The sequence below is a fragment of the Triticum aestivum genome, chromosome 2D (genome assembly GCF_018294505.1).
Source record: "Triticum aestivum cultivar Chinese Spring chromosome 2D, IWGSC CS RefSeq v2.1, whole genome shotgun sequence".
NCBI classification, from domain to species: Eukaryota; Viridiplantae; Streptophyta; class Magnoliopsida; order Poales; family Poaceae; genus Triticum; species Triticum aestivum.
In genome coordinates, this window is record NC_057799.1 from 307,995,853 (window position 1) to 308,014,491 (window position 18,639).

Sequence of the window (18,639 nt, forward strand, 5' to 3'; positions counted from 1 at the left end):
TTCGGGGTCACACGTACGACCTCCGGCAGACCCTGGACAGTAGAGCAGGACATACAAGATCGATCTACGGATCGCGAGGACGTGCCTCGAGGCACGATGACAGTTACCTATTCGGACGTGACAAACCTAATCACGCCCGGGCCGAATGCCGCAGACGGACTCCATCAGAGCTACGCCGCGATGCGGCCCGATATAGAGGCGTCGCACACCCTCTCTGCTTCACAGACGGAGTACTGGATCATGAATTCCCCGAGGGGTTCAAGCCCATCAATATCGAATCATACGACGGCACAACCGATCCCGCAGTATGGATCGAGGATTTTATTCTCCATATCCATATGGCTCGAGAAGATGACCTCCACGCCATTAAATACCTCCCAGTAAACCTTAAAGGGCCAGCTCGACACTGGCTTAACGGCCTGCCTGAAAATTCTATTTGCAGCTGGGAGGACTTGGAAGAAGCCTTCCTAGACAACTTCCAAGGAACTTATGTCCGGCCACCAGACGCCGATGACTTAAGCCACATAGTTCAACAACCTAGAGAATCAGCCAGAAAATTCTGGACTAGGTTCCTAACTAAAAAGAACTAGATCGTTGACTATCTGGATGCCGAGGCCTTAGCAGCCTTCAAACATAGCATCTGTGATGAATGGCTAGCACGCCACCTCGGCCAAGAAAAGTCGAAGTCTATGGCAGCCCTTACGGCACTCATGACCCGCTTTTGCGCGGGTGAGGACAGCTGGCTCGCTCGTAGCAAGAACACAGCCAGTGAGGCAGGCCCCTCCGAGGCCAAGAATAGCACCGGCAAGCTCCGGCGCAATAGACACAAACGTCGAAGAAATGGCGACAACACCGATGACACTACAGTTAACGCCGGATTCAGTGGCTCCAAGTCCGGCCAACGGAAGAAGCCCTACAAAAGAAACAATGAAGGACCTTCCAGCCTGGACCGCATACTCGACCGTCCGTGCCAGATACACGGCACCCCAGACAAACAAGCCAACCACACCAATAGAGACTGTTGGGTTTTCAAACAGGCTGGCAAGTTAAATGCCGGAAACAAGGAAAAGGGATCACAAAGTGAGGACGATGACGAAGAGCCCCGGCAACCGAATACAGAGGGACAGAAGAAGTTTCCCCCTCAGGTCAAAATGGTGAACATGATATATGCTACACACATCCCCAAAAAGGAGCGCAAGTGAGCACTTAGGGACGTCTATGCGGTAGAGCCAGTCGCCCCAAAATTCAATCCGTGGTCGTCGTTCCCGATCACCTTCGATCGTCAAGATCACTCGACTAGCATCCGCCATGGCGGTTCAGACGCACTAGTCCTCGACCCAATTATTGACGGGTTTCACCTAACACGAGTCCTGATGGACGGTGGTAGCAGCCTCAACCTACTTTATCAGGAAACAGTGCGGAAGATGGACATTAACCCCTCACGAATCAAACCAACAAAGACTACCTTCAAAGGAGTCATACCAGGCGTAGAGGCCCGTTGTACGGGCTCAATCACGCTGGAAGTGGTCTTCGATTCTCCGGACAACTTCCGAAGCGAAGAGTTAATCTTTGATATCGTCCCCTTTCGCAGTGGCTATCACGCACTGCTCGGACGAACTGTGTTTGCTAGATTCAACGTAGTGCCACACTATGCTTATCTCAAGCTCAAGATGCCGGGTCCACGCGGCGTCATCACAGTCAATGGCAATACGGAACGCTCCCTCCGAGCAGAGGAGCACACCGCCGCCCTAGTAGCAGAGGTACAGAGCGCCTTCTCAAGCAGCACCATAGTACGGCTGTCGAGCCCCTAGACATCATTAAGAGGTTCCGGACCGCACTGCAATAGGACAGCGTAGCTCATCAAGAGCTCGATTAGCAATTCGGCCCCCGTCCCAGTCCCGACGAAGTAGTGGCATTCGTACCACGCGTACATAATTATGCACTCAAAATTCCATGGACATCGACGGAGGCACAAGCTAACCCGGGATCTACAGTTCGGCTAGACCGACCCCGGACACACACATACTTCCACCTTTTTCCTTTTTGTTTCAGGTCCCTTTTCCCTCGAGCCTGATCACCAGTCCTTTCGAAGGATCAGCATACCAAGGAGGCAAGCAGCATAGGTGTGTAGGGTAACCTCTATACGTTCTTCTTGACGGTATTTTTACTTATTTCTCAGGACCCGCACGCTGCGCCTTATTGATTCCGACATGTAAATAGCCCGGATGCTTATCGCACTATTTGTATAAGATACGCTTTGACATATCCATCCAGTTATAATAAAAAGGGTTTGCGACCCAGTTTCTGTGCTTTTTTGCTTCTTACTCCATTTTATTCCGATCTGCTTATCGACTGCATCCGTACACTTTGGTACGTTTCATATTCGCCAGGGGCTCCCCATCGCCCCATAATACGGCAGCAAAGTCCGAACACTTCTTATAGATAAGTTCGGCACCCCGAATTTAGCATTATATGCATTGGCTCTGAATCATGTCTTTGGTCAATGGTTGGGTTGCCCGGCTCCTGTGCTTGCTACCCTACGTTCCGCTCTATCGGCTAGGGTAGTAAAGGGAGAACTACTGCGATTGTGCTGTGGCCTTGATCGGATGAGCACTTCAGTAGAGAAAGCCAAAAACTGACTATCATGATACGGCGAGAGCCGGTCAGCTTTTCGAGGGTTACAAAATTGTTGGAGATTTTTCCGCGTTACGCGAAGGATCGGCACTTCCTGATTAGATGCTGACAGCACCCTGGCTTGGACCAGGGGCTGCGCCCATGCTTTATTATAAAACTCCTATGGCTAAGTGAGGGCGTTTAAGCCGAATAGTCTGATTGCCTTGTTCGTTGCGCTAAACTACTCCTTCAAGGACCATATAATTGGATCAATATTGTTTAGATCCCATCCCGAACACCTCCGTACTACCTACGCGAGGGCAGAAGCCGGCGACTGGCCAACCCTCAGATTGCATACAACACGGCCGCACAGGAGGAAACAATTAAAGCATAACGGAATTACATTACAAAACAGGCTTTGTTTTTATAATACAAGGCAAACGGACAACACGAATGTATTCATTCGAAAATAATGTCGTGCCCGCACTGTGCTGCTGCAAGTCGAGACCCTTCTAAGACATCCGCAGAATATCGCTCGGGTGTGCGGTGCTCCTTGCCCTCAGGCGGCCCTCTAGCCACGTCGACGGCGTTCATCTTCGCCCACCACATCTTGCAACGGGCAAAGGCCATGCGAGCACCTTCGATGCAGGCTAATCGCTTGACGGTGTCGAGCCGCGGACATCCTTCCACTAGCCGCCTCACGAGTCCGAAGTAGCTGTCGGGCATAGCTTCGGCTGGCCATAGCCGGATCATCAAATCCTTCATGGCTAGTTCGGCCACCCTGTGCAGCTCCACCAGCTGTTTTAGCTGATCGGTGAAGGACACGAGATGCTCTGGCATCGCATACTGCGACCAGAATAGCTTCTCCATAGAACCCCCTCCTTCGGCCCGGTAGAACTCTGCGGCATCTGATACACTGCGTGGTAAATCCGCAAAAGCCCCTGGGGAACTCCGAACCCGGGTTAGTAAAAGGTACTGCTTCTTCGCATACTTGCTTTGCAGCTTAAATGCCTTACCCGCCGTGATCTTCTCGGCCTCCTAGATCTCCTGGAGGGCGACCTGGGCCTTGTTCTGTGCGGTCTCCGCGCTCTGACGAGCCTTGGCGAGTTCGGCCTCTTGAACCGACGCATCCTGCTCCAAGGTCTCGCATTTCTTCACCGCATACTGGAGCTCCTGCTGGACCTCCTTAACCCGGGCCTCGAGCTTTTTTCAGGCGGCTTGCTACTGGACAGCCTTCTCCTCGGCTTCACCCAGGGCCTTTTTTAGGGCCTCGACCTCGGCCGCGGCTCCTGCATATATTACGACACTATAGTCAGTATACAACGTTTGTTCTTTCGGAACACACAGCAAGTCGTCATTCACCTTGCTTCCCCTGGAGCTGAATCTTAACCTCGCCGAGCTCGTTCTCGGTCCGCTCCAGCCTCTGCTTCAGTTCAGAGACTTTGGCCGCATGTGAGGTTGCGGCCAACAGTGACGCCTGCTTATTGGTATATATTAAGTTAGTGTCCTATAACAAAGAATCGATCCTCTGTCCGGTTCTTCTCGCCGAATACCAGACAGTGTCTCAGGGGCTACTGTCTACACGGGGTTTTTCTCTTTCTTACCTTGAAACCTATCAACAGGTTGCTGCAGGCTTCATTCAGTCCACTCTTGGTGGACTGAACCTTCTCGATCACCGCACCCATAAGAACACGGTGCTCGTCCACGACAGAGGTGCCTCGTAGCGCCTCCATCAGGTTATTCGGCGCCCCTGGATGGACAGGGGCCACCGGCGGAAGCGGCGCACCCCCCTCCTTCAAAGGGGGCTGCTCGCCCGACTCCGGAGCCATATGGGTCTCCGGAACCTTATTCGGCTGAGGGCCGCACTGGATGCGGCCCCCTTCGCCAGCCTCCATGGGGATCGGCTCCCCCATGTGTCCGGCAGTGGAGGTCTCGCCTTGTGGCGCCTCCCGGACAACGTCCTGGGCTCCTCCCCGGTTCGAAGTGGCCCCCGGGGACAACACTTCGATGTCATCCCTGGCCCCAGGGGAATAAGCAGGCGGTGGCGACATGCTCGCCATCTCCGATGGAGCCAACGAACCTTCAGATGAAGATCGCTGGACAAGGTCGCGGGCCGGACTGCAATAGTACAGTTAGCTGTGTCAAGATAATGGAGAGAAAGGGCCGGATGTGCGCACGGGCGAGCTATGTCACTTACGATGCGGCCTGGGGCTTAATGCGGGGGCTTCGTTCTGGACTACTGTCAATGTCCCACGCGGTGTTGACCGCTGGGACGCCCTTCCCCTTCTTGGGCGTTTCTGCCTCCAGATGTGCCGAAGCCGCCCTCTTCTTATTCATCTCCTCAGGGGGAGGGTTGTTCTCCTCCTCCTGCTCCTCTTCCTTGTCATTGTCCTCAGGGACAGAGGAATGAGCTTCGTCGTCTTCGGACGTCGCGCCCGAAGTGCCCTTGCGACGGGGGCCACTTTTGGCCCCTTGGTCTTCTTCTTGGCCTTCTTCTCCGGTGCCTTATACGGCGTCGGCACCAGCATCTTCGCCAGGCGCGGGATGACTGGTTCTTCAGGCAGCGGGGCTGGACACTGGATCCGCTTCGCCCTCTCCATCCACTCCTAAAAAAGCAATGATAAAACTCAGACGTCATCCTCGGAACAATCAAGTTGGGGATACATCAAAAATAACATACCTCGCTGGTGGGGTGTTTGCAATCGTGACCACGGTCGGAATCCGTGGCCGGCGGTTTCTCGTTGCCCTTAAAGAGCAACCTCCAGGCACCTTCGTGAGTAGTTTCGGAGAGCCTCTCCAGGGTTTGGTGTTTCTTCGGATTAAACTCCCACAGAGGGCGACTTCTGCGCTGGCACGGAAGGATCCAGTGGACTAGCATCACTTGGATTACATCGACAAGCTTGACGCTCTTGGCTATCATACTTTGAACGCGTGTCTGCAGCGCTATCAGCTCATCGGGCGAACACCAGTTCGGACTCTTCTCGACCCAGGAGGTCAGTCGCATGGGAGCACCGAAGCAGAATTCGGCAGCTGCGGCCCAGGTGGCGCCGCGGGGTTCTGTGATGTAGAACACTGTTTCTGCCACTCCTTTACTGTCTCCACGAAAGTGCCCTTCGGCCAGGAGACGTTTGACAGCTCACTCACCATGGCTCCCCCGCACTCCGCGTGCTGGCCATCCACCACCTTTGGCTTCACATTGAAGACTTTGAGCCATAGCCCGAAGTGGGGGTGGATTCGGAGGAAGGCCTCGCACACGACGATAAACGCCGAGATGTTGAGGAAGGAGTTCGGGGATAGATCATAGAAATCAATCCCGTAATAACATATCAGCCCGCGAACAAAAGGCTGAGTGGTAACCCTAATTCGCAGAAGAAATGAGGGAGGAATACTACCCTCTCATTGGGCTCCGGCGTGGGGACGATTTGTCCCTCGGCCGGCAAGCGGTGGGCGATTCCCTTCGCCAAATATCCGGCCGCCCGGAGCTCAGTAATGTCCTCCTCCTTGACGGAGGAGACCATCCACTTGCCCTGACCTCCGGATCCTGACATGGTTGGGAGCTAGCTTGAGTGGAAGGGAGATGAGAACTTGGGCGCTGGAGCTTGAGATCGAAACAGTGAAGATGGAGAGAAGGTGTGGGAGAAGAGGGGCGAGTCCTTATCCCCTTATAAAGGCAGTAAATGTTGAATGCCTCCCCACTCGCCTTAGAATTCGCCTATTCCTAAAGGACGTGTAAACAGCACGGTTGGAATACCCGCACCCGCATTGATGAGAATCCCGCAATAAGGGGACACGATCTCTGCTTCGACGGGACGTGCCAATGGCAACCACGCCTCGAAACATGGAGCGGCAGACAGAAAACGGTTCGAAAATTATGACCGGACGGACATGATGTTACGTTGTAAAAAGCTGTCAGCGGATGGAACTCGTGTAAAAATATATATTCTCTCTGCGGTTGTGTATGGTGTGTGACAGGCCAAGATACTATCTACGCATTCGAAGACTATCTTGGAGCTCGGAAAAAGGGGAACCCGCCTTGCAATGCCGAAGACAATCTATGCGCCGGACTCCTCGTCATTGAAGCCAGGTTCAGGGGCTACTGAGGGAGTCCTGGACTAAGGGGTCCTCGGGCGTCCGGTCTATTATCTATTGGGCCGGACTGATGGGCTGTGAAGGCATGAAGGCCGAAGACTATACCCGTGTCCGGATTGGACTCTCCTTGGCGTGGAAGACAAGCTAGGCGACCAACTATGAAGATTCTTTCTTATGTAACCGACTCCATGTAACCCTAGATCTCTCCGGTGTCTATATAAACCGGAGAGCGTAGTCCGGATATATATACACATTACCATAGTCATATAGGCTAGACTTCTAGGGTTTAGCCATTACGATCTCGTGGTAGATCAACTCTTGTAACACACATATTCATCAAGATCAATCAAGCAGAAAGTAGGGTATTACCTCCATAGAGAGGGCCCAAACCTGGGGTAAACATCATGTCCCCTGTCTCCTATTACCATCGATCCTAGACGCACAGTTCGGGACCCCCTACCCGAGATCCGCCGGTTTTGACACTGACAGACACCGAATACACACTTCTCCAGATTGAGCTTCAAGTTGATCTTGCGCAGATTAGCAAATGTCTCTTCCAAATCCTGATAAGGGTGGCCTTATCCTTGGTTTTGACCACGATATCATCCATATAGGCTTCTATATTTCTATGCAACTGTGGCTCAAAACCAATCTGGACTGCTCTTGCAAAAGTGGACCCGGTACTCTTTAATCCGAAAGGCATGCAGACAAAACAGTACGTACCACAAGGAGTGATGAACGATGTCTTCTCCTCATCTTCCTTAGACATGAAGATCTGGTGATATCCGAAGTATGCGTCCAAGAAGGAGAGCAGATCACAACCTGAAGTGGAATCCATGATCTGGTCGATGCGCGGCAAGGGGAATGGGTCCTTCGGGCAAGCCTTGTTGAGATCTGGTGAAATCAATGCAGAGCCTCCATTTCCCATTCGCCTTCCGGACCACCACTGGATTTGCCAACCACGTAGGGTGTAGTACTCCTCTGACCAAACCAGATGCCTCTAACTTCTTGATCTCTTCTGCAATGAACTGCTGCCACTCCAAGGCCTACTTCCGGACTTTCTGCTTGACGGGTCGGGCGGTGGGCAGACAACAAGGTGGTGCTTGATTACCTCCTTGGGAACACCGAGGATATCAGATGGTTGCCAAGCAAACACATCGATATTCGCCCGCAGGAAGGCAATGAGTGTGCTTTCCTATTTTTCATCAAGGGTGGCGATGATGGTGAAAGTTCCATCAACACCAGCCAGCCCTGTCAGGACCTTCTTCACTTGGGGTGCAGCAACCTTGGATCTCTTGATGTTGGAACATTCCAGCACGTCGTCAATGGGTGTTGTGCGCTCGAAGGGGGCACGCTTCCCGGACTCCTTGCCGGAGGCCCTACAACTTTCCTTTGCTTTCCTTGACGGGAGCTGTCGCTGCCGCAGCCTCTGCCGCGACTGTGTCCCGGTACATCTTGTCTACACAGATAGTTGCATCCTTCTCATCTGATGGGATAGTGATGACTCCGAGTGGCCCAGGCATCTTCAAAGTGTTATAAGCATAATGAGATGCTGCCATGAACTTAGCCAGGGCCGGGCACCCCAGAATCCCATTGTACAGCAGGGGGAGATCAACCACATCAAACACAATCTTCTCAGTCCGATAGTTCAGTTCTCCCCCAAATGTCACCGGCAACATAATCTTCCCCTTAGGATCGCTCCTGCCGGGATTGACTCCTTGAAACGTGCCGGTAACCTCTAGCTCTTCTTCTCCTATCTGAAGCTTGTTGATGACTGTCGGGGAAATTAGATTCAACCCGGCCCTGCCATCCACTAAGATCTTTGTGACCTTGAGGTTGCGGATTGTTGGGGAGACCAACAATGGCAAACACCCCACCGCTGAGGTGCGGCCAGGATGATCCTCCTCATCAAAGATGATGGGCGTGCGGGACCACTTGAGTGGCTTCCGGGCCTCTGGCGCTGGTTCCACGGCATTGACCTCCCGTTACCATTGCTTGAGTTGGCGATGAGAGGTGTGCAAAGATGCACCTCCATCAATGCATAGGGAGTCAGTGGCCTTCTGAAATTCCTGCTCACTGGTTTCCTCTTCATTCCCTCCATCACTCATATCATCACATGTTCCCTTCCCTTGGCCCCTGGTGGGCTTTCCTTGGTTCCAAAAGTGTTTGCCGAGGCGGTTTGCTTCACCACCTTGGCCCTTACTGCCAGGAGCGTTCTGACCTTTCTCCTTACCACGCTTATCATACTCTGCCCTCTGTTTCTTGACGAGTTGTTCCACCTGATAACACTCCTGAAGGTCGTGGCCTTTGGTCCGGTGGATCTTGCAGCAGCTTCTCGGCAGGCAGGGCACGCGGCAGCTTCCTTGCCGGGGGCATCAGCCTTGGCTTCCTTGCTGGTACTAGGTGTGCCCGAACCTTCGACAGTCATACCCGCCATATCCCTTGGCTTCTTGCTGCACTTCTTGCCCTTTGTCTGACTGGTTGATTCATCATCATCCTCAGAATCAACATTGATGCAATCCTCCTCTCCGGGCAACTTCCTTCCTTCCTCCATCCGAGCACACTTATCCACTAGAGTGTGGTGCTCCTTCATAGTCTTGGGCAGCCACACATTCATCTTAGAATGAATGCGACGGTTGCGCACATTAGACTGGAAGGCTGCTATAACGGTTGCTGGATGGATATTTGGAATATTCCTATGAACTTTACTGAATCTCTGTAAATACTTACGGAGGGTTTCTCCTTCCTTCTGCTGGAGAAGCTGCAGGTCACTGGGCCTGCCGGGTTCTTGGTGGCCATCGGTGAAGGCACCGATGAACTTGTGGCACGGATCTGCCCATGACGAAATGGAGTTCTCTGGCAGGTGCATCAGCCAAGACCTCACATTGGACTTGAGGGCTAAAGGGAAGTAGTTGGCGAACACCTTCTCGTCTCTTCCCCCGACAGCCTGAACAGCGATGGTGTAGATGCTCAGGAACTCTGCCGGGTTCAGCCTCCCATCGTACTTCTCAGGTATCTCTGGCTTGAACTAGCGAACGGACGGCCAACAGACTTGCCGCATCTCTCGTGTAAAGGCAGGGTAAGCAACCTCAAAAGGTAGGCACCTGCCAACACCAAGCGCAGGCTCGTCGACGTTGAGGCCGCCGCACCCGTCGGTCTGGCGGAGGTCGTCGTGGCGCCGATCTAAGGCGACACGCGCGTCTCCCCGCCGCCTATCCTCGGGGGTTCGACGTTGGCCTGGGCATGCTCGAGGGTTAGAAGAGGCCATCGAGACGTCATCGGGGTCTTCATTCTGTTGCGTCCGCGCCAGCTGCCGTGGTGGGGACTGCACTGTAGGGACAGCTCCCTCCGTTCGGCCAGCAGTGTAGGCAGTTGCCGTCGCTTGGGGAGGTCGTGGCGGGCCAACTCGTCACGAGCCCCCAGCCTCAGCGAAGCCGAGCAGGCTCTGGATGGTGGCACGCCATTCGTCCATCTGCTTGGCCGCGGGCGGAAACCTCAGTAGGAGCTGAGCTCGCACCATAGCCTCTGTGGTTGTGCTTGGCATAGCAGTGGATGATGTCGACCGCACCGTCGCCTGGCTCCTAATGGTGCCAGCGGCTGCGTCGGCGGTAGTGCCGCGTCCACACAGCTGTGGAATGACCACCTGGGCTGCGGGGTCGCGCGATGGTGGTGCTCGGGGACCAGCGGCTCCGTCAAGCGCAGTAGCTTGGTCGGCTCGTCCGGGTGGAGACACATGGGTCGTGGTCGCCCCCGCGGCAAGGGCGGCGGCAGGGCGATGGTTCGCCCCGGACCGAGCGCCATGGCTGCGGCTGTGCCCGTCAGTGGGAGGAGAGGGTGTAGATGGAGTGACCCCCTCGTCCGCACCTTGTGGAGCGTGACCGCCAGGGCGTTGTTGATGCTGTTCTCTTCTGGCGTCTCCAGCCCCCGTGTCGGCCGTGGGGAGCGGCGATGGTGCCACCTGCCCCAGTCATGCCCCCAGCGGCGTTCACATCCTCGCTCGCCTCCATGGCCTCCGAGGCACCCGAGGCCGCGGGCGGTGGAGCCTTCGAGGTGGACGGATGGGCTGAAGGGCCTGACTTCTTCTTCTTAGGTGCCATGGTTGCTGGCGTCGTCGAAGATGAAGATGGCGATGAAGATGACGCGCTACATACGCTTTCAGGTTCGCGCAAGCGAGCCCCCTACCTGGCGTGCCAAAGATGTAGCGGGATATCCGCGGCCACCTGTGGGACCGAGTGGCCCGTTGCTAGTTCGGTGAGGGGACGTCACGTTGCACAAAGAGCAGATCAGCGCACGGCAGCACGGCAGAGAGCACACGAGCGATTTACCCAGGTTCAGGCCACCGCGAGGCGTAAGACCCTACTCCTGCGTTGGTGGATTGATGATGGAATGAGTGTGGTGGTGCGTAGTACAATTGCCAGGCAAGGTTTGGCACAGGGCCGCAGCGACTACGCGTGTGTGGTGGCTTGGGTTTGTCAACTTTCCAACCCTCTAACCCCTCCTACGAGTGCCATGGGCTTTTATAGATTAAGGGGTCACCATAGTGGCAAAGTGGTCATTATCCACTGATATGATAGCAAACAGTTCTCTCATACCAAACTCTGCGGGCTGACAGGGGGCATTAAATGCGCCACTTAGTGTCACATCACTGGTTGCCCGGCAAGGCCTGCCGGGCTATCTTGCCAGCTCCGCACCTGTTCTCTTGACACGTCGCAGGACGGGTGTCGTCTGTGGGTGATACGTCTCCAATGTATCTATAATTTTTTATTGTTCCATGCTATTATATTATCTGTTTTGGATGTTTAATGGGATTTAATATGCTATTTTATATTATTTTTGGGACTAACCTATTAATCGGAGGCCCAGTGCCAGTTTGTGTTTTTTTGCCTATTTTAGTGTTTCGCAGAAAATGAATAACAAACAGAGTCCAAACGGAATGAAACCTTTGCGATGATCTTTCTTGGACCGAAAGCAATCCAGAAGACTTGGAGTTGAAGTCTGGAACGCCACGAGGCGGCCACGAGGCAGGAGGGCACCCCCCCACCCTCGTGGGCCCCTTGTAGCTCCACCGACGTACTTCTTTCGCCTATATATACTCTTATACCCTAGATCGATCGGGGAGAGCCACGAAACCACTTTTCCACCGCCGCAACCTTCTGTACCCGTGAGATCCCATCTTGGAGCCTTTTCCGGTGATCTACCGGAGGGGGAATCGAACACAGAGGGCTTCTACATCAACACCATTGCCTCTCCGATGAAGCGTGAGTAGTTTACCACAGACCTTCGGGTCCATAGTTATTAGCTACATGGCTTCTTCTCTCCCTTTGATTCTCAATACAAAGTTCTCCTCGATGTTCTTGGAGATCTATTCTATGTAATACTCTTTTGCGGTGTGTTTGCCGAGATCCGATGAATTGTGGATTTATGAACAAGATTATCTATGAATATTAATTGGTTCTTCTCTGAATTCTTATATGCATGATTTGATATCTTTGCAAGTCTCTTCGAATTATTGGTTTAGTTTGGCCTACTAGATTGATCTTTCTTGCAATGGGAGAAGTGCTTAGCTTTGGGTCCAATCTTGCGGTGTCCTTTCCCAGTGACAGTAGGGGCAGCAATCGAGGATAAAAAGATGGGTTTTATATCATTTTTGCTTGAGTTTATCCCTCTACATCATGTCATCTTGCTTAATGCGTTACTCTGTTCTTATGAACTTAATACTCTAGATGCATGCTGGATAGCGGTCGATGTGTGGAGTAATAGTAGTAGATGCAGAATTGTTTCGCTCTACTTGACACGGACGTGATGCCTATATTCATGATCATTGCCTTAGATATCTTCATAACTATGCGCTTTTCTGTCAATTGCTCGGCAGTAATTTGTTCACCCATCGTAATACATGCTATCTTGAGAGAAGCCACTAGTGAAACCTATGGCCCCCGGGTCTCTTTCTTATTATATTGCATCTCTTTTATTTACATCGCATCTCGTTTACCATTTTGCAATCTTTACTTTCCAATCTATACAACGAAAATACCAAAAATATTTACTTTACTATCTTTATTAGATCTCACTTTTGCGAGTGACCGTGAAGGGATTGACAACCCCTTTATCGCGTTGGTTGCAAGGTTCTTGATTGTTTGTGCAGGTACTAGGTGACTTGTGCATTGTCTCCTACTGGATTGATACCTTGGTTCTCAAAATTGAGGGAAATACTTACACTACTTTGTTGCATCACCCTTTCCTCTCCAAGGGAAAACCAACGCATGCTCAAGAGGTAGCAAGAAGGATTTCTGGCGCCGTTGCCGGGGAGATCTACGCCAAGTCAAGACATACCAATTACCCATCATAAACTCTTCTCCCTCGCATTACATTATTCTCCATTCGCCTCTTGTTTTCCTCTTCCCCACTTCACAAAGATTTGCCCTTTTCTTCGCCCTTCTTCCGTTTGATCTTATGTTTGCTTGTGTTGCCATGTGCCTGCTATTTGCTTGCATCTTTGCTTGCTAAAAATTAATTGTTATGGATCCTCATCCCTTTGCTAATCTTTTTAAAAGATCCAATTATGAAGAACCAATTGCTATTGAGTTGAGTGCACTAGATTATCTTCATGAGGTTTTGCTTGAAATTCATGAATCTGAAATTTGTGATGAAGTGTTGAAAGAAGAAATTTATGAAGTGATTCACGATAGCTCCTTGAATGAAAAAGCATGATTGCAATGATATTATTATAAATTGTGTTAATGTCAACTGTGCTAATAATATGCAAAACCCTAAACTTGGGGATGCTAGTTTTGCTATGTCCACTACTTGTTGCAATGATCATGATTGGGGTGATTCTTCTTACAATCTTGAAATTTTATTTAAGCCCCATGATGAATATGAGATTGATAATAATGTTTGCAATAATACTGAAAGTGGGTTTGGAAGAGTGTCAACTTTAGATCCCACATATTTGGATAATTTTCAATCTTATGAAGTTTTTGATAAAAGTGGGTTTGGAGAGGTCATGACTTTAGTTAATGATATTCCCACTATTTTGGAAGAGTGTCAACTTTGCATGCATGTGGATCATGTAGAGAAAATTTTATGTTAGAGCTATATTGTTGAATTTTAATATGATCCCACATGTAATTATTATGAAAGAGGAAAATATGGTTGTAGAAATTTTCATGTTACTAAATTACCTCTCGTTATGTTGAGATTGTTATTGTTTCTCACTTCTTTCTTGCATATGCTAGTTTTTGCTTGTCTTGATAATTTATTTGACTATAAGATGCCTATGCATAGGAAGTATGTTAGACTTAGATGTGTTTTTCATATGCTATATGATGCTCTCTTTGTGCTTCAATTCTTGTCTTTCATGTGAGCATCATCGAAATTATCAATGCCTAGCTAGGAGCGTTAAACGATAGCGCTTGTTGGGAGGCAACCCAATTTTATTTTTGTTCTTTGCTTTTTTTTCCTGTTTAGTAATAAATAATTAATATAGCCTCTGTTTAGATGTGTTTTTATGTTTTAATTAGTGTTTGTGCCAAGTAGAACCTTCTGGAAGACATGGGTGAAGTCTTTGCGATCTTGCTGTAAAAAACAGAAACTTTTGCGCTCACGTGATTAGCTGCACTTTTTTACTGGAGAGTGATTTTAGGTTGATTCTTTTTGCAGATTATTAATAGACAAATTACTCACGTCCAACAATTTATTTCAGAATTTTTGGAGTTCCATAAGTATTCGAACAAGTCAGATTACTACAGACTGTTCTGTTTTTGACAGATTCTGTTTTTCGTGTGTTGTTTGCTTATTTCGATGAATCTATGAGTAGTATCGGGGCGTATGAACCATAGAGAAGTTGTAATAAAGTAGGTTTAACACCAATATAAATAAATAATGAGTTCATTACAGTACCTTAAAGTGGTGTTTTATTTTCTTATACTAACGGAGCTCATGAGATTTTCTGTTGAAGTTTTGTGTTGTGAAGTTTTGAAGTTTTTGGGTAAAGATTTGATGGATTTTGGAATAAGGAGTGGCAAGAGCCTAAGATTGGGGATTCCCAAGGCACCCCAAGGTAAAATTCAAGGACAACTAAAAGCCTAAGCTTGGGGATGCCCCGGAAGGCATTCCCTCTTTCGTCTTCGTCTATCGGTAACTTTACTTGAGGCTATATTTTTATTCACCACATGATATGTGTTTTGCTTGGAGAACCTTGTATGATTTGAGTATTTGCTTTTTAGTTTACCACAATCATCCTTGCTGTACACACCTTTTGGGAGAGACACGCATGAATCGGAATTTATTAGAATACTCTATGTGCTTCACTTATATCTTTTGAGCTAGATAATTTTGCTCTAGTGCTTCACTTATATTTTTTAGAGCACGGTGGTAGTTTTATTTTATAGAAATTATTGATCTCTCATGATTCACTTATATTATTTTGAGAGTATTTTAGAACAGCATGGTAATTTGCTTTGGCTATAAAATTAGTCCTCATATGATGGGCATCCAAGATGGGTATAATAAAAACTTTCATATAAAGTGCATTGAATACTATGAGAAGTTTGATTCCTTATGATTTTTTTGAGATGTGAAGATGGTGATATTAGAGTCATGCTAGTTGAGTAGTTGTAAATTTGAGAGATACTTGTGTTAAAGTTTGTGATTCCCGTAACATGCACGTATGGTGAACCGTTATGTGATGAAATCGGAGCATGATTTATTTTTTGATTGTCTTCCTTATGAGTGGCGGTCGGTGACGAGCGATGCTCTTTTCCTACCAATCTATCCCCCTAGGAGCATGCACATAGTACTTGATTTCGATAACTAATAGATTTTCGCAATAAGTATGTCAGTTCTTTATGACTAATGTTGAGTCCATGGATTATACGCGCTCTCACACTTCCACCGTTGCTAGCCTCTCTAGTACCCCACAACTTTCGCCGGTACCATAAACCCACCATTTACCTTCCTCAAAACAGCCACCATACCTACCTATTATGGCATTTCCATAGCCATTCCAAGATATATTTCCATGCAACTTTCCATCGTTCTGTTTATTATGACATGCTTCATCATTGTCATATTGCTTTGCATGATCATGTAGTTGACATAGTATTTGTGGCAAGGCCACCTTCATAAATTTTTCATACATGTCACTCTTGATTCATTGCACATCCCGGTACACCGCCGGAGGCATTCACATAGATTCTTTTTTGTTTCTAAGTATTGAGTTGTAATTCTTGAGTTGTAAGTAAATAAAAGTGTGATGATCTTCATTATTAGAGCATTGTCCCCGTGAGGAAAGGATGATGGAGACTATGATTCCCCCACAAGTCGGGATGAGACTCCGGACGAAAAATAAAGAAAAAAAGAGGCCATAAAAAAAGAGAGAAAGGCCCAAATAAAAAAATGAGATAAAAATAGAGAAGGGGCAATGCTACTATCCTTTTTTCCACACTTGGGCTTCAAAGTAGCACCATGATCTTCATGATAGAGAGTCTCCTATGTTGTCACTTTCATATAATAGTGGGAATCTTTAATTATAGAACTTGGCTTGTATATTCCAATGATGGGCTTCCTCAAAATGCCCTAGGTCTTCGTGAGCAAGCGAGTTGGATGCACACCCACTTAGTTTCTTTTTGGTCTTTCATACACTTATAGCTCTAGTGCATCTGTTGCATGGCAATCCCTACTCACTCACATTCATATCTATTGATGGGCATCTCCATAGCCTGTTGATACGCCTAGTTGATGTGAGACTATCTTCTCCTTTTTGTCTTCTCCACAACCACCAATCTATTCCACCTATAGTGCTATGTCCATGGCTCACACTCATGTATTGCGTGAAGATTGAAAAAGTTTGAGAACATCAAAAGTATGAAACAATTTCTTGGCTTGTCATCGGGGTTGTGCATGATTTAAATACTTTGTGTGATGAAGATAGAGCATAGCCAGACTATATGATTTTGTAGGGATAGCTTTCTTTGGCCATGTTATTTTGAGAAGACATGATTGCTTTATTAGTATGCTTGAAGTACTATTATTTTTATGTCAATATTAAACTTTTGTTTTGAATCTTTCGGATCTGAACATTCATGCCATAATAAAGAAAATTACATTGATAATTATGATAGGTAGCATTCCACATCAAAAATTATGTTTTTATCATTTACCTACTCGAGGACGAGCAGGAATTAAGCTTGGGGATGCTTGATACGTCTCCAACGTATCTATAATTTTTTATTGTTCCATGCTATTATATTATCTATTTTGGATGTTCAATGGGCTTTAAAATGATCTTTTATATTATTTTTGGGACTAACCTATTAACCGGAGGCCCAGTGGCAGTTTCTGTTTTTTTGCCTATTTTAGTGTTTCGCAGAAAATGAATACCAAACGGAGTCCAAATGGAATGGTTGCCACTTAGTAATCTCGCGGCTTGACACCGCACTGATTGACGACGTGAGTCATGGTTGAGTGGCTGGCGGGGTGGTTCTACCCCCGCGAGCCCCGGGAGGCTCTGCCGGGGAGCCTTGGTCACTTGCTTCTTGTGGTGGCCTCGCCCCTTGCCGGGCTCGGCTGTCCGGCAAGGGAGGCCTTTCTCTTGCCGATGCCTTGCTTCTCTGGCTCGGACTTGGTCTCTCTGAGCTGTATGTTGGTTCTTCAAATCTCTTGGTCCTTCAACCTCTGGCTTGTCCTAGTGCTTTACTCTTCATCATGTGCCTGTGCATCGTTGGGCAACAGACCCAGGGTTTGTTGCACCGACACTATGAGTCCCTTGGATGGTTCAAAAGGTCATACCGAATATGCCGCCTTTCAACTTCTTATTCTCTTTTTGCGTGATCGATAACTGAGCCTTTAAGCTCTTTATCTCTTCTGCTTGTTTATCCTTTTCCTCCTCGAGTTTGTTCTTATGATCAATGGTCATTGTGGCTTTTTTTCATCTCTGCAAGCTCTGTGGTGGCGTCATTCAGCTTTGTCTGGTTTGTTTCCAGCTCCTGGGACAGTGTGTTGTTCTTCTCCCTGAGAACCTGTAGGTCATAACGATCCTTAAATCGGTTGGCCTAACTGCTTCAAGTCTCGGGGGCTACTGGCATATATCTATTAAATTTGCACAAACTATTACATGCATATCCTTTGAAAACAGTTGAGTAACTCCGGCAAGTCCGTCCCGGGCGGCTTGGATATACGCATCCACGGAGCTGAGCGCGGTAAATTCCTGTTCAGTGAAAACTGGAGCACGCATGTCCTCTTTTAGTCGACGATGATTCATCACGCTCTCCACTTCAGAATTCATGATGCATACGTCATCCGAATCCTCATGAGGGGGCGAGTCTGGCACTATATCAGCTCTCATCCTGGTTGACGAGCCCGGAGTCGGATTAGCTGATACTCAGCTAGCAGGGCGTTTACCCACGGTTTTCCGTGTGCTCCTCCTAAAATAAAGGTGGAGGGGAAAGTTAACAATCTGATCTCATGCTAAGGCACATATCAAAGGACATACCTCTTTGAAGAAGGAGGGGGCTCGACAGTGCTCCCGGTTTCCTTTCATTTTGAATGATCGGCCTGCATAGAGGCTGCCTTCTTAGAGGCCGCTCTCGATGGAGTGCGGCTTGCTGAGCGCTGATCCTATGAAGCACAGTTTAGTGTGATGGATAAGGTGCAAACAGGGGTCCTTTTTGAGGAAGCTTTCTGAAAACTTACAATGGAGAAAGGGTGAAGGCGGGGATAGTGGACCGTAATAGCCACTTCTGAGCCGTCAAGGCTCACTTGATAAAATACTCCATCATCAAACTCTATGTATATATCCGGATCCTCGCAGAAACCGGGGTCTTCATTGTGAGTGTAATCCTCTGGCTGTGGGGTGGGGCAATGAATCTTCTCGACCACCTTCCGCCATGAATGTTTTAAGATAACAAGAACAATGTGATTAGCATGCCTCGATAA